The following is a 17153-nucleotide window of genomic DNA, read 5'->3' as shown; positions in this document are numbered from 1 at the left end:
TATATATATATTTCTCCGCCGAAATCACTTTTAAACCCATTTCCACCTTTTTTTCCCTTCTCTTCCTCTTACTTTTTTTTCACGTTTTTTTACGTTTTTCTCCTTTTCGCCTCTTTTCTGGGCGTATTATTCTTCTTTTTCTTCTTTTTTTTCGTCTAATGCATACCCCATCAGTGCAGCAATGCTTATTCAATACCGCCAGCAGATGGAGACACTGGGGGATAATTTTCTAAGGATTTATACTGATTTTTCCTGTCTGAATTTGTCGCACAGAAAGTTGCAGGCCAAATATGTGTGACATTTCTGCGACTTTAGCTTCTAGAGCATTTTTACAACATTATACATAGGTGCTGAATACATAAAAAGCGACTGTTCAGCGACAGACAAGTCGCATCGGCTGAAAGTAGGCCAGAATGTCAGTCCATGTTGGAGCAGGTTTAGATACAGTCTAAAGCATAGATCTCAAAGTCTGTGCACAGAATTTAGCAAGGGCCTCGCACCCTTCTGATGCATCAGGTAGGTGCACAATAGCATAGCCTAACCCTCTGTACTTTGGTCTATATTGATGCGGGACATAGACAGCCAGCTGATGACCAATCCATTAGTGCAATGGATGGCTGGAAGCATTTGTCTTTGCCTTTGCAATACCACAGAAGCAATGCATGGTCAATGTACAGCAATGACACACCTGTGTGAACAGCCAGGAGACCCCCCCCCCCCATGTTATGTTACATAATTACATAGTTAGTACGGTCGAAAAAAGACATATGTCCATCACGTTCAACCAGGGAATTAAGGGGTAGGGGTGTGGCGCGATATTGGGGAAGGGATGAGATTTTATATTTCTTCATAAGCATTAATCTTATTTTGTCAATTAGGAACATTCAGCACCCACCCGCTATCAAGGCAGCTGCCTATCATGTCATGCCCTACCTGCACAGGTGTGCTGGCTACTCAAATGATCCAATTAAGGAGGCCATTTAGTCAGCAGCAGCAGAAGTCCTGTGCCTGGACGCTCCAACAGGGGCCAGACACAAGCAGAAGCAGAAGCAGCAGAAGCAGCAGCAGCACCACCTTTTGTTTTTTGGCTGCAGCAGCAGCAAGGCCCACAGGGCTGGCTAGCTGGCTAGCCAGCAAGCAGGTAGCAATGAAAGTAGGAATCTTTCTTTTTAACCCTGTAAGGGGGTGGTGCACTGTACCCGAAGATACTGCCATATCGGGTCAATGCATAGGGCGACGGAAGCAAGCTTCGAAATCGGCCCCCGTTCTCAAAAATCCATTTAATATATGGTCCCCAGATAGGGGACGTATCAGATATTAAACTGATAAGAACAGATACTACACTTGATCTTAGCCAAAAGGCCGAGAAGCGATAACCGTGAAAGGGGCGGGCCCAACAAGGTCCCCTTCATGGGCACTATCACTGCTTGCTGTCAGGGAGGCTGCCAGACAATTTTCCATGCACACTCTGGGCTGGGGGGCAGTCAACCACCAGTACACACAGCAGAACCTAAACCCATACCATTATTGCTAAGCAGCAAGACAGGGGCCCATTGCACTCCCACGGGGCCTTTTTAAATGCAATCCATAACCCGGATTTGCCAGGAACCCTTCTTACTCCTCCTACTTGCATGTGACACTGGGCTTAGGATCTGCATAGGAAACACACACACAAGCACACACCTACCTTTGTTGCCTGCAGATGCCTCCTTGGCTGTCCCCAAACGGTATCAAACCAACACCCACGGGAAGCTGTAAGCATAGAGGACATGCCTGCACCCCATTGGACTTACCTGTGTGGGTTAAATCCGGGTTATTTGACAACCTATGGCGGTGATGGTTCTGCTCAGGCAGAGCAGTGCTGATGCTCCTCATAAAGCTGTCGCTGCTGTGAAGGTTCTAGGTGACATCACAAATCCCTTTGGTTACATACACAACAAAGCTGGGTTGTTGTTGTTTACACTCTGCAAGGCCTGTGGAAGTGAGTGACATCATAGCACTGTAGTTCTGAGGGTTCAAGATGGATGCAACAATCTCCTGTTGCTTCTATGAAGGCCGTAATAGACGACATCACCAAACAGCTCCATAGTCACATACACAGCAAAGGAGAGATGTTGTTTACACCTAGTGATGTCAGTGGTATTGAGTGACATCACAGCACAGTGCTAAGGCTCCTGGGCCTGGACACAGCAGCGGCTGCAATATCTCAACGGAGAATACGTTTATATCTATATGTGTGTGTGCGCATATATATATATATATATATATATATATATATATATATATATTTCTCCGCCGAAATCACTTTTAAACCCATTTCCACCTTTTTTTCCCTTCTCTTCCTCTTACTTTTTTTTCACGTTTTTTTACGTTTTTCTCCTTTTCGCCTCTTTTCTGGGCGTATTATTCTTCTTTTTCTTCTTTTTTTTCGTCTAATGCATACCCCATCAGTGCAGCAATGCTTATTCAATACCGCCAGCAGATGGAGACACTGGGGGATAATTTTCTAAGGATTTATACTGATTTTTCCTGTCTGAATTTGTCGCACAGAAAGTTGCAGGCCAAATATGTGTGACATTTCTGCGACTTTAGCTTCTAGAGCATTTTTACAACATTATACATAGGTGCTGAATACATAAAAAGCGACTGTTCAGCGACAGACAAGTCGCATCGGCTGAAAGTAGGCCAGAATGTCAGTCCATGTTGGAGCAGGTTTAGATACAGTCTAAAGCATAGATCTCAAAGTCTGTGCACAGAATTTAGCAAGGGCCTCGCACCTTCTGATGCATCAGGTAGGTGCACAATAGCATAGCCTAACCCTCTGTACTTTGGTCTATATTGATGCGGGACATAGACAGCCAGCTGATGACCAATCCATTAGTGCAATGGATGGCTGGAAGCATTTGTCTTTGCCTTTGCAATACCACAGAAGCAATGCATGGTCAATGTACAGCAATGACACACCTGTGTGAACAGCCAGGAGACCCCCCCCCCCCCATGTTATGTTACATAGTTACATAGTTAGTACGGTCGAAAAAAGACATATGTCCATCACGTTCAACCAGGGAATTAAGGGGTAGGGGTGTGGCGCGATATTGGGGAAGGGATGAGATTTTATATTTCTTCATAAGCATTAATCTTATTTTGTCAATTAGGAACATTCAGCACCCACCCGCTATCAAGGCAGCTGCCTATCATGTCATGCCCTACCTGCACAGGTGTGCTGGCTACTCAAATGATCCAATTAAGGAGGCCATTTAGTCAGCAGCAGCAGAAGTCCTGTGCCTGGACGCTCCAACAGGGGCCAGACACAAGCAGAAGCAGAAGCAGCAGAAGCAGCAGCAGCACCACCTTTTGTTTTTTGGCTGCAGCAGCAGCAAGGCCCACAGGGCTGGCTAGCTGGCTAGCCAGCAAGCAGGTAGCAATGAAAGTAGGAATCTTTCTTTTTAACCCTGTAAGGGGGTGGTGCACTGTACCCGAAGATACTGCCATATCGGGTCAATGCATAGGGCGACGGAAGCAAGCTTCGAAATCGGCCCCCGTTCTCAAAAATCCATTTAATATATGGTCCCCAGATAGGGGACGTATCAGATATTAAACTGATAAGAACAGATACTACACTTGATCTTAGCCAAAAGGCCGAGAAGCGATAACCGTGAAAGGGGCGGGCCCAACAAGGTCCCCTTCATGGGCACTATCACTGCTTGCTGTCAGGGAGGCTGCCAGACAATTTTCCATGCACACTCTGGGCTGGGGGGCAGTCAACCACCAGTACACACAGCAGAACCTAAACCCATACCATTATTGCTAAGCAGCAAGACAGGGGCCCATTGCACTCCCACGGGGCCTTTTTAAATGCAATCCATAACCCGGATTTGCCAGGAACCCTTCTTACTCCTCCTACTTGCATGTGACACTGGGCTTAGGATCTGCATAGGAAACACACACACAAGCACACACCTACCTTTGTTGCCTGCAGATGCCTCCTTGGCTGTCCCCAAACGGTATCAAACCAACACCCACGGGAAGCTGTAAGCATAGAGGACATGCCTGCACCCCATTGGACTTACCTGTGTGGGTTAAATCCGGGTTATTTGACAACCTATGGCGGTGATGGTTCTGCTCAGGCAGAGCAGTGCTGATGCTCCTCATAAAGCTGTCGCTGCTGTGAAGGTTCTAGGTGACATCACAAATCCCTTTGGTTACATACACAACAAAGCTGGGTTGTTGTTGTTTACACTCTGCAAGGCCTGTGGAAGTGAGTGACATCATAGCACTGTAGTTCTGAGGGTTCAAGATGGATGCAACAATCTCCTGTTGCTTCTATGAAGGCCGTAATAGACGACATCACCAAACAGCTCCATAGTCACATACACAGCAAAGGAGAGATGTTGTTTACACCTAGTGATGTCAGTGGTATTGAGTGACATCACAGCACAGTGCTAAGGCTCCTGGGCCTGGACACAGCAGCGGCTGCAATATCTCAACGGAGAATACGTTTATATCTATATGTGTGTGTGCGCATATATATATATATATATATATATATATATATATATATATATATTTCTCCGCCGAAATCACTTTTAAACCCATTTCCACCTTTTTTTCCCTTCTCTTCCTCTTACTTTTTTTTCACGTTTTTTTACGTTTTTCTCCTTTTCGCCTCTTTTCTGGGCGTATTATTCTTCTTTTTCTTATTTTTTTTCGTCTAATGCATACCCCATCAGTGCAGCAATGCTTATTCAATACCGCCAGCAGATGGAGACACTGGGGGATAATTTTCTAAGGATTTATACTGATTTTTCCTGTCTGAATTTGTCGCACAGAAAGTTGCAGGCCAAATATGTGTGACATTTCTGCGACTTTAGCTTCTAGAGCATTTTTACAACATTATACATAGGTGCTGAATACATAAAAAGCGACTGTTCAGCGACAGACAAGTCGCATCGGCTGAAAGTAGGCCAGAATGTCAGTCCATGTTGGAGCAGGTTTAGATACAGTCTAAAGCATAGATCTCAAAGTCTGTGCACAGAATTTAGCAAGGGCCTCGCACCTTCTGATGCATCAGGTAGGTGCACAATAGCATAGCCTAACCCTCTGTACTTTGGTCTATATTGATGCGGGACATAGACAGCCAGCTGATGACCAATCCATTAGTGCAATGGATGGCTGGAAGCATTTGTCTTTGCCTTTGCAATACCACAGAAGCAATGCATGGTCAATGTACAGCAATGACACACCTGTGTGAACAGCCAGGAGACCCCCCCCCCCCCATGTTATGTTACATAGTTACATAGTTAGTACGGTCGAAAAAAGACATATGTCCATCACGTTCAACCAGGGAATTAAGGGGTAGGGGTGTGGCGCGATATTGGGGAAGGGATGAGATTTTATATTTCTTCATAAGCATTAATCTTATTTTGTCAATTAGGAACATTCAGCACCCACCCGCTATCAAGGCAGCTGCCTATCATGTCATGCCCTACCTGCACAGGTGTGCTGGCTACTCAAATGATCCAATTAAGGAGGCCATTTAGTCAGCAGCAGCAGAAGTCCTGTGCCTGGACGCTCCAACAGGGGCCAGACACAAGCAGAAGCAGAAGCAGCAGAAGCAGCAGCAGCACCACCTTTTGTTTTTTGGCTGCAGCAGCAGCAAGGCCCACAGGGCTGGCTAGCTGGCTAGCCAGCAAGCAGGTAGCAATGAAAGTAGGAATCTTTCTTTTTAACCCTGTAAGGGGGTGGTGCACTGTACCCGAAGATACTGCCATATCGGGTCAATGCATAGGGCGACGGAAGCAAGCTTCGAAATCGGCCCCCGTTCTCAAAAATCCATTTAATATATGGTCCCCAGATAGGGGACGTATCAGATATTAAACTGATAAGAACAGATACTACACTTGATCTTAGCCAAAAGGCCGAGAAGCGATAACCGTGAAAGGGGCGGGCCCAACAAGGTCCCCTTCATGGGCACTATCACTGCTTGCTGTCAGGGAGGCTGCCAGACAATTTTCCATGCACACTCTGGGCTGGGGGGCAGTCAACCACCAGTACACACAGCAGAACCTAAACCCATACCATTATTGCTAAGCAGCAAGACAGGGGCCCATTGCACTCCCACGGGGCCTTTTTAAATGCAATCCATAACCCGGATTTGCCAGGAACCCTTCTTACTCCTCCTACTTGCATGTGACACTGGGCTTAGGATCTGCATAGGAAACACACACACAAGCACACACCTACCTTTGTTGCCTGCAGATGCCTCCTTGGCTGTCCCCAAACGGTATCAAACCAACACCCACGGGAAGCTGTAAGCATAGAGGACATGCCTGCACCCCATTGGACTTACCTGTGTGGGTTAAATCCGGGTTATTTGACAACCTATGGCGGTGATGGTTCTGCTCAGGCAGAGCAGTGCTGATGCTCCTCATAAAGCTGTCGCTGCTGTGAAGGTTCTAGGTGACATCACAAATCCCTTTGGTTACATACACAACAAAGCTGGGTTGTTGTTGTTTACACTCTGCAAGGCCTGTGGAAGTGAGTGACATCATAGCACTGTAGTTCTGAGGGTTCAAGATGGATGCAACAATCTCCTGTTGCTTCTATGAAGGCCGTAATAGACGACATCACCAAACAGCTCCATAGTCACATACACAGCAAAGGAGAGATGTTGTTTACACCTAGTGATGTCAGTGGTATTGAGTGACATCACAGCACAGTGCTAAGGCTCCTGGGCCTGGACACAGCAGCGGCTGCAATATCTCAACGGAGAATACGTTTATATCTATATGTGTGTGTGCGCATATATATATATATATATATATATATATATATATATATATATTTCTCCGCCGAAATCACTTTTAAACCCATTTCCACCTTTTTTTCCCTTCTCTTCCTCTTACTTTTTTTTCACGTTTTTTTACGTTTTTCTCCTTTTCGCCTCTTTTCTGGGCGTATTATTCTTCTTTTTCTTCTTTTTTTTCGTCTAATGCATACCCCATCAGTGCAGCAATGCTTATTCAATACCGCCAGCAGATGGAGACACTGGGGGATAATTTTCTAAGGATTTATACTGATTTTTCCTGTCTGAATTTGTCGCACAGAAAGTTGCAGGCCAAATATGTGTGACATTTCTGCGACTTTAGCTTCTAGAGCATTTTTACAACATTATACATAGGTGCTGAATACATAAAAAGCGACTGTTCAGCGACAGACAAGTCGCATCGGCTGAAAGTAGGCCAGAATGTCAGTCCATGTTGGAGCAGGTTTAGATACAGTCTAAAGCATAGATCTCAAAGTCTGTGCACAGAATTTAGCAAGGGCCTCGCACCTTCTGATGCATCAGGTAGGTGCACAATAGCATAGCCTAACCCTCTGTACTTTGGTCTATATTGATGCGGGACATAGACAGCCAGCTGATGACCAATCCATTAGTGCAATGGATGGCTGGAAGCATTTGTCTTTGCCTTTGCAATACCACAGAAGCAATGCATGGTCAATGTACAGCAATGACACACCTGTGTGAACAGCCAGGAGACCCCCCCCCCCCCATGTTATGTTACATAGTTACATAGTTAGTACGGTCGAAAAAAGACATATGTCCATCACGTTCAACCAGGGAATTAAGGGGTAGGGGTGTGGCGCGATATTGGGGAAGGGATGAGATTTTATATTTCTTCATAAGCATTAATCTTATTTTGTCAATTAGGAACATTCAGCACCCACCCGCTATCAAGGCAGCTGCCTATCATGTCATGCCCTACCTGCACAGGTGTGCTGGCTACTCAAATGATCCAATTAAGGAGGCCATTTAGTCAGCAGCAGCAGAAGTCCTGTGCCTGGACGCTCCAACAGGGGCCAGACACAAGCAGAAGCAGAAGCAGCAGAAGCAGCAGCAGCACCACCTTTTGTTTTTTGGCTGCAGCAGCAGCAAGGCCCACAGGGCTGGCTAGCTGGCTAGCCAGCAAGCAGGTAGCAATGAAAGTAGGAATCTTTCTTTTTAACCCTGTAAGGGGGTGGTGCACTGTACCCGAAGATACTGCCATATCGGGTCAATGCATAGGGCGACGGAAGCAAGCTTCGAAATCGGCCCCCGTTCTCAAAAATCCATTTAATATATGGTCCCCAGATAGGGGACGTATCAGATATTAAACTGATAAGAACAGATACTACACTTGATCTTAGCCAAAAGGCCGAGAAGCGATAACCGTGAAAGGGGCGGGCCCAACAAGGTCCCCTTCATGGGCACTATCACTGCTTGCTGTCAGGGAGGCTGCCAGACAATTTTCCATGCACACTCTGGGCTGGGGGGCAGTCAACCACCAGTACACACAGCAGAACCTAAACCCATACCATTATTGCTAAGCAGCAAGACAGGGGCCCATTGCACTCCCACGGGGCCTTTTTAAATGCAATCCATAACCCGGATTTGCCAGGAACCCTTCTTACTCCTCCTACTTGCATGTGACACTGGGCTTAGGATCTGCATAGGAAACACACACACAAGCACACACCTACCTTTGTTGCCTGCAGATGCCTCCTTGGCTGTCCCCAAACGGTATCAAACCAACACCCACGGGAAGCTGTAAGCATAGAGGACATGCCTGCACCCCATTGGACTTACCTGTGTGGGTTAAATCCGGGTTATTTGACAACCTATGGCGGTGATGGTTCTGCTCAGGCAGAGCAGTGCTGATGCTCCTCATAAAGCTGTCGCTGCTGTGAAGGTTCTAGGTGACATCACAAATCCCTTTGGTTACATACACAACAAAGCTGGGTTGTTGTTGTTTACACTCTGCAAGGCCTGTGGAAGTGAGTGACATCATAGCACTGTAGTTCTGAGGGTTCAAGATGGATGCAACAATCTCCTGTTGCTTCTATGAAGGCCGTAATAGACGACATCACCAAACAGCTCCATAGTCACATACACAGCAAAGGAGAGATGTTGTTTACACCTAGTGATGTCAGTGGTATTGAGTGACATCACAGCACAGTGCTAAGGCTCCTGGGCCTGGACACAGCAGCGGCTGCAATATCTCAACGGAGAATACGTTTATATCTATATGTGTGTGTGCGCATATATATATATATATATATATATATATATATATATATTTCTCCGCCGAAATCACTTTTAAACCCATTTCCACCTTTTTTTCCCTTCTCTTCCTCTTACTTTTTTTTCACGTTTTTTTACGTTTTTCTCCTTTTCGCCTCTTTTCTGGGCGTATTATTCTTCTTTTTCTTCTTTTTTTTCGTCTAATGCATACCCCATCAGTGCAGCAATGCTTATTCAATACCGCCAGCAGATGGAGACACTGGGGGATAATTTTCTAAGGATTTATACTGATTTTTCCTGTCTGAATTTGTCGCACAGAAAGTTGCAGGCCAAATATGTGTGACATTTCTGCGACTTTAGCTTCTAGAGCATTTTTACAACATTATACATAGGTGCTGAATACATAAAAAGCGACTGTTCAGCGACAGACAAGTCGCATCGGCTGAAAGTAGGCCAGAATGTCAGTCCATGTTGGAGCAGGTTTAGATACAGTCTAAAGCATAGATCTCAAAGTCTGTGCACAGAATTTAGCAAGGGCCTCGCACCTTCTGATGCATCAGGTAGGTGCACAATAGCATAGCCTAACCCTCTGTACTTTGGTCTATATTGATGCGGGACATAGACAGCCAGCTGATGACCAATCCATTAGTGCAATGGATGGCTGGAAGCATTTGTCTTTGCCTTTGCAATACCACAGAAGCAATGCATGGTCAATGTACAGCAATGACACACCTGTGTGAACAGCCAGGAGACCCCCCCCCCCCATGTTATGTTACATAGTTACATAGTTAGTACGGTCGAAAAAAGACATATGTCCATCACGTTCAACCAGGGAATTAAGGGGTAGGGGTGTGGCGCGATATTGGGGAAGGGATGAGATTTTATATTTCTTCATAAGCATTAATCTTATTTTGTCAATTAGGAACATTCAGCACCCACCCGCTATCAAGGCAGCTGCCTATCATGTCATGCCCTACCTGCACAGGTGTGCTGGCTACTCAAATGATCCAATTAAGGAGGCCATTTAGTCAGCAGCAGCAGAAGTCCTGTGCCTGGACGCTCCAACAGGGGCCAGACACAAGCAGAAGCAGAAGCAGCAGAAGCAGCAGCAGCACCACCTTTTGTTTTTTGGCTGCAGCAGCAGCAAGGCCCACAGGGCTGGCTAGCTGGCTAGCCAGCAAGCAGGTAGCAATGAAAGTAGGAATCTTTCTTTTTAACCCTGTAAGGGGGTGGTGCACTGTACCCGAAGATACTGCCATATCGGGTCAATGCATAGGGCGACGGAAGCAAGCTTCGAAATCGGCCCCCGTTCTCAAAAATCCATTTAATATATGGTCCCCAGATAGGGGACGTATCAGATATTAAACTGATAAGAACAGATAAGGTTTCAACAAAATTTTATTGAATAAATAAGAAACCATACAAAATTTAAAATGCAAAATAATAAAAGGTTCACAAAAGTTTTAAAATACAAATAATAAAACCAGTAATAAAAGGAGAAAAAATAAAAATGGCAGGATAAAACATTATACAAATGTCATAAAAACTGATTATACTGTTATTTCGTTCCATAGAGGCAGACACCACATGGATGCTGCCTCGCTGGCCCCCAACTGTTTCTTGTCTCTTAGGTAATAGATGTACATCTCACTCAGGGCCAGCTTTATACAGTTTTTAACATCAATAAAATCATGTTTAAAAAGTAAGATGTTCCTAACTTTCCAGATGGCATTTTTAAAACAATTAATAATCATCCAGCAGATCATCTGCTGTTTAAAATTGGGGCAGTTAAAAAGACCGTAAAAGACACATTCGTGATTAAAATCTTTTAGGCCGCAGGCCCACTTCAAAAGTGGGCCTACCTTCCTCCAAAGCTCCCGTGCAAAAGGGCAGTTCCAAAATATGTGCAGCACCGTTTCGTCCACTCCGCAGCCATCTCTCGGGCACTTGGCTCTCGCCACCAGTCCTCGCCTGTGCTGAAACTCACGAGTAGGGAGGCACTGGTGGACGATTGCCCAGGCAAGATCCCTGTGTACATTCGCCAGAAACTTCCCGTACACGTTCCGCCATACCTTTTTGGATCTTGCCTGTGTGAAATTGGACACTGCCAGGGTAACCTCACTCCGCCTGAGGACCTTTGATACCTTTCTCTGGTCCCCCAGTATGTCAGGCTCCAAATCTTGGAGACCTAGGAGCCTGACTGTCTTTTCCAACACCACATAATGTTTTGGGGGACACAGAAGCACCGGAGCGTTCAGAGGGATGCGCAACCATCTTTTAAAAACCATGCCCGCAGCGTACCTTAAAAAGCAGCTAAAAATGCCATCGGATTTAATAATTTTAAAACAGAAACAGAAATACTTTATGTAAAAGAAAGTAAAAAGGTTAGGAACATCTTTCCCGCCATTATCTTTACTTTTGTACATAAAATCACGCTTTAATTTCTCCATTTTTGAACCCCATAAAAAAGTAAAAACAATTCTAGTTACTTTTTTAATGTATAAAATAGATGGAGGAAATACCATGGCAATGTATAGCATAATAGGGAGTAAAACCATCTTTATTATTAAAATCTTCCCCTCCATGGTAAGGTTTCTAAGATTCCACATTAAAATCTTCTTCTCCATCTTAGCTATAGCTGAATCCCAGTTAGGGCTCCCATCATTGACCTGGTTAAAAACAATACCTAAAACTTTAATTTGATCCTGTTGCATTGTGACTCCTGGGGTGATGGATGAATCCCAGGAGCCAATATAAAAACAGTCACATTTATCTGTGTTTAGCTTAAAACCAGAGACCTCGCAGAAATAGCTGGTGTTCCTCAATGCCCCCCTCATGGATGGAGAGTCCGGGCACAGTATGGTGACATCATCCATGTACCCCAACACCTTTAGATGGGTCCCTCCTCCACCAGGTATCGGTACGCCTCTTACTACCCGGTCTTTTCTGAGGAGGGCCATCAGTGGTTCGATTGCGCAAATAAAAAGGAGTGGGGACAGGGGGCAGCCCTGTTTGACACCTGATAAAAGAGGAACACCGCTGGTTAAAAAGCCATTAACAGAGACTTGACTAAAACAGGATCGGTATAAAAGCATGATTCGGCTTAAAATCGTTTCAGGCACTGCCATCTTTTTAAGAACTAAAAACAGGTATTCATGGGAGACCCTATCAAAGGCTTTTTCAAAGTCTAAGGATAAAATTGCTACAGTTTGATTTCTATCCTTAAAATACCATAAAACATCTCTTAAAATATTTAGGGATTCAGCTATAGACCTTCCAGGTACCCCACAAACCTGATTTGGGTGAATTAATTTATGAATAAAAGGTTTAAAACGGACAGCTAATAACTTGGCTAAAACTTTATAATCAACATTTAAAAGTGTGATGGGGCGCCAATTTTTTAGCATATCCTTTTCACCCTTTTTAAAAAGTAATGATACAATCCCCCTCCTCCAGGAAGGGGGAAGTTCATTAACAATAAAAGTTTCTTTATACAATAAAACCATATCATCCTTTAAAATATCCCAAAAAGCTAAATAAAATTCGATGGGTAAACCATCTTCCCCAGGGGCCTTCCCACTAGAAAAACTTTTAAAAACAAATAAAAGTTCATCTAAGTTAAGATCACGGGATAAAACCTCCTGGTCTAAAACATCTAGCTTAAAATCAAGGGAATTAAGAACATGTTCTAAAAAGGATGGATTAAGATCTTTCTTATTAAAAAGAAGCTGGTAGAAGTTAAAAACTGCATCTAACATGCCTTTTGGAGTGGATTCACCCTCAAGGTTTTGGATGATATCCCTCCTATTCATCACTTTTTTAAAAAAGAAACGGGAACATTTCTCGCCCTCCTCCAGGTGCTGCACATGTGAGTTAAAAATGATTTGTTTCCCTTTCTTTTCTATGGCATGTTTTATTTCAGTTTTAAGGTTTAAAATATCATTTTCTACATCCATACCAGCTTCTTTCAATTTAAAAAGTACATTTAAACGCATGTTAAGAACATAAAACCACTGTTTTTCCATTTTTGCCTTCTTCTTACCTGCTTTGATAAAAAAAAATCTGATTTTAGATTTGGTGCCCTCCCACCAGTGCAGCATAGGCTCGTGGGGTTTTCTTTGTGATTGCCAGCATTGGTAGGTCCGCACAAACTCCTCTTTTATCTCAGGGTCCTCTAGGAGTGTGGTGTTTAATCTCCAGAGGCCCCTTTTTGCTTTTTGCTCCCCCTCTAGCTCCAGGCCCACCAAGAGGAGCTTATGATCAGAGAAGATATTCTGCTCGAGCGTGCATTTCAGGGGTTTAAAAGCTCTAGAGGAAAAAATAAAATCGATTCTGGAGCTCACTCTTCCATTGGACCATGTGGCGCCTGGGTCCTCCGGCAAGAGATCCTTCCAGCAATCTTTCAAATTAAAATCATCAATAAAATTTTTAAGCAGGTAAGAAGTGCGGTCTTTACGATTAATATCCCCACCCTGCCGGTGTTCCCCATCACGTATGCAGTTAAAATCACCTCCCACCAGCAGGGGGGAAGACCCAACACAAAACAGTGGTAAAATTTCAAATAGTTCTGCCCGCTCCTGTTTATCAGGAGGGGCATACACATTTAAAACACGAATTAAAAGTCCATTAAAATATAGATGAATTAAAAGAGCTCTGCCAGGCACAATCTCAGTTACTGTATGAATAGAAAAGGACTGGCCTCGGCAGAGCAGCCCAACACCCACAGAACGACAGTCATTTGCACCGGACCATATGGATGGGCCCAGCTTCCAGTCTTCTTTTAAGTCTTTATAGTCCATTTTACTAGGGATTCCACATTCTTGTAGCAGGCAAAGGTCAAAGTCACATGTCTCTAGATAAGAAAATAAAGCAGCCCTGCGATCAGGGCTCTTTAAGGACCTCACATTGAGTGAGGCAATTTTTACAGGGATAGGCATAGTTTATGGAGAGTCCGTGCTTGGAGAATCAAAGTCAATAATAAGCTGCGTACCGTCATCCCCCGCCTGCGGGGTCATCAGCTCCTTGATGTTCTGAGGGTCGGAGCTTGAGATCGATGATGCCCCGACCCTGAGCTCGCTCTCGTCCGAACTACGGCACGCCGCTTTCCTTTGAATGTCTTCCTCTTCTTCTTCTCTTTGTCTTTTAAATGTCACACTGCTGTCCATATCCTCTGTGTTGCTCTCACTCGATGTAATCTCTGGCCCCCGGCTGATGGATCTGCGTCTTCTTTCATCATTTGACGACTGGAACTGCTGCACAGGGGCCTGTGAGGCCTCTTTTCCGGAACCTTTGCCGCTACCTTGGGAAGTTTTCATCGCTTGTTCCCCAGCAAGCGTTGCTGAGGACTGTTGCTCCAACTTCCCCATCGATCGACGATGGCCAGTTTTACCCACCGGGTCCACTGCTGGCGGGGCAGCAAACCCTGGTTTGGCGCCACTTGTCTTCTTGGCCCTGTCCTGTATAGGCGGAGTAACAGGACCGGGCTCAGACCTGGCCACCTGGCTCCCCTTCCGGCGGGCTTTCACCGGGGCCTCTTCGTCCGGAGCAGGGCGACCCTGGGCCAAGCCAGTACCTGGCTTATGCTGCAATTTTGGGTCCACTTTTGCCCCCACCGAGGCCCGTCGGCTGCCACCCGCCACAGGTGAGCCCCCTTCAGAAGTTTCGGCGGGCTCTTGAGCCAGGTAGGAAGTCGATCGACGTCTTTCAATTTCCCGGGCAGTAAACTCGATCACCCGCCCGGGCTTCGTGGAATCCCCATGGCCTCCCCCTAGCACTACCACCGGTGGGCCCCCCGATGGAGCACCAGAGGTCTTGGGCCTGGACCCATCAGTACCTGCCATCTGGGGTTTGGGCATCTTAAAAAAGGACGTCTTTTGTCCTGTCCCCTCTTTGGGTGGGCCCAGCCTTGACCCACCCATCGTAGTTTTTGCTTTATGGGGACAGGAATTAAAATCGTGATTTTCCTCTCCGCAGAGGTTGCACCTTATCGTATGGCTACATCTTGAGGCTATGTGACCTTCTTGGCCACACCTATTGCAGCGAATCACACGCTCCGCGCCGCAGGTCTCCTGGGTGTGGCCAAACCTCAAGCAATTTCGGCAATACATAGGCATTTGAGGATAGAACAGGAAGCCCCGAACTCTCCCGATGGCAAAATTTGGGGGCGGATGGCAAAGACCCCCAATACCACCGGGATCCTTACGGAGCTTGACCCAGAACTTCCTCTTGCCGTTCCAGAACCGCACGGAGTTCAAGATTTTGTTTGCGAATCGCACCTCTTCGCAGTATCGCCGAAGAAAAGTGGCTATATCCTCCGTGGTCACATGAGGGCTGTGCATAGCCACCACCAACGGTATATGTTCCTCACCATAGAGGAACTGGAACGAAAGACCGTCGAGTCGATCGTCCCTCTGGTCCGCACCAGACAAGGTTGCATAGATGTTATCGCAACACGCCGTGGCCGTGAAGGTGACGGTATACAGGCCACGGCTTTCCTGGTCATTTAGACACAGGATGTCCTCCCTGTTGAGGCGGAAGTAGTCAAGAAGAATCACCTCCGCAATGAAGCGGAGGTTCTTCAACTGACGATGGCTCTCCGACACCTCTATGCGGATGGTATTTCGCATCGACATTTCCCCAGAGGGGAAAGCCCAGGAGAACGGCATCTTCCACACCCAGGGACTAAGCCCCTTCCCCAATAGCAGCAGGGGCTCGGAATCCCGCTATAAAAGCGGAACCCTTACCCAAGGCAGAGGTCGGGGGTACCCTAGGTGCTTCCGAAGCTACAGGTAACGCTCAACGTACCGAAAATGCCTTCTGAGACACAAGGTCCCAGAGACAGGGGGATCGCAACCCGTTGTCCGTGGACTAAGCCCGCTCCCCAATAGCAGCAAGGGGGTGAAGTCCCTCCGTAAGGAGAGACAATCCCCCAAGGCCGAGAAGCGGGGTACCACAGACACCTTCCGACCAGACCAAATGCAGATACTACACTTGATCTTAGCCAAAAGGCCGAGAAGCGATAACCGTGAAAGGGGCGGGCCCAACAAGGTCCCCTTCATGGGCACTATCACTGCTTGCTGTCAGGGAGGCTGCCAGACAATTTTCCATGCACACTCTGGGCTGGGGGGCAGTCAACCACCAGTACACACAGCAGAACCTAAACCCATACCATTATTGCTAAGCAGCAAGACAGGGGCCCATTGCACTCCCACGGGGCCTTTTTAAATGCAATCCATAACCCGGATTTGCCAGGAACCCTTCTTACTCCTCCTACTTGCATGTGACACTGGGCTTAGGATCTGCATAGGAAACACACACACAAGCACACACCTACCTTTGTTGCCTGCAGATGCCTCCTTGGCTGTCCCCAAACGGTATCAAACCAACACCCACGGGAAGCTGTAAGCATAGAGGACATGCCTGCACCCCATTGGACTTACCTGTGTGGGTTAAATCCGGGTTATTTGACAACCTATGGCGGTGATGGTTCTGCTCAGGCAGAGCAGTGCTGATGCTCCTCATAAAGCTGTCGCTGCTGTGAAGGTTCTAGGTGACATCACAAATCCCTTTGGTTACATACACAACAAAGCTGGGTTGTTGTTGTTTACACTCTGCAAGGCCTGTGGAAGTGAGTGACATCATAGCACTGTAGTTCTGAGGGTTCAAGATGGATGCAACAATCTCCTGTTGCTTCTATGAAGGCCGTAATAGACGACATCACCAAACAGCTCCATAGTCACATACACAGCAAAGGAGAGATGTTGTTTACACCTAGTGATGTCAGTGGTATTGAGTGACATCACAGCACAGTGCTAAGGCTCCTGGGCCTGGACACAGCAGCGGCTGCAATATCTCAACGGAGAATACGTTTATATCTATATGTGTGTGTGCGCATATATATATATATATATATATATATATATATTTCTCCGCCGAAATCACTTTTAAACCCATTTCCACCTTTTTTTCCCTTCTCTTCCTCTTACTTTTTTTTCACGTTTTTTTACGTTTTTCTCCTTTTCGCCTCTTTTCTGGGCGTATTATTCTTCTTTTTCTTCTTTTTTTTTCGTCTAATGCATACCCCATCAGTGCA

The 17153-nt window shown here is 46.0% G+C and overlaps 5 non-coding genes and 1 pseudogene across 5 annotated transcripts; all 6 read right to left on the bottom strand.

Moving 5' to 3' along the window:
• Positions 1-1183: 1183 nt before the first annotated feature.
• On the bottom strand, positions 1184-1374 carry LOC130330912 (U2 spliceosomal RNA). Its single transcript, XR_008873938.1, has one exon. It is a non-coding gene; the product is annotated as a U2 spliceosomal RNA (small nuclear RNA).
• Positions 1375-3460: 2086 nt separating this feature from the next.
• LOC130330911 (U2 spliceosomal RNA) lies at positions 3461-3651 on the bottom strand. The gene has a single exon (XR_008873937.1). It is a non-coding gene; the product is annotated as a U2 spliceosomal RNA (small nuclear RNA).
• A 2088-nt stretch (positions 3652-5739) lies between these two features.
• Positions 5740-5930, bottom strand: LOC130330910 (U2 spliceosomal RNA). The gene has a single exon (XR_008873936.1). It is a non-coding gene; the product is annotated as a U2 spliceosomal RNA (small nuclear RNA).
• Positions 5931-8016: 2086 nt separating this feature from the next.
• Positions 8017-8207, bottom strand: LOC130330908 (U2 spliceosomal RNA). Its single transcript, XR_008873935.1, has one exon. It is a non-coding gene; the product is annotated as a U2 spliceosomal RNA (small nuclear RNA).
• A 2081-nt stretch (positions 8208-10288) lies between these two features.
• LOC130330913 (U2 spliceosomal RNA) lies at positions 10289-10474 on the bottom strand. Its single transcript, XR_008873939.1, has one exon. It is a non-coding gene; the product is annotated as a U2 spliceosomal RNA (small nuclear RNA).
• A 5389-nt stretch (positions 10475-15863) lies between these two features.
• LOC130330909 (U2 spliceosomal RNA) lies at positions 15864-16081 on the bottom strand (annotated as a pseudogene).
• Between the last annotated feature and the right edge of the window lie 1072 nt (positions 16082-17153).

This window comes from Hyla sarda, unplaced genomic scaffold, assembly GCF_029499605.1.
Source record: "Hyla sarda isolate aHylSar1 unplaced genomic scaffold, aHylSar1.hap1 scaffold_3426, whole genome shotgun sequence".
In the NCBI taxonomy this organism is placed as follows: Eukaryota; Metazoa; Chordata; class Amphibia; order Anura; family Hylidae; genus Hyla; species Hyla sarda.
The sequence above is the reverse complement of the archived record's forward strand: the minus strand, read 5'-3'. Positions and strand labels throughout refer to the sequence as shown.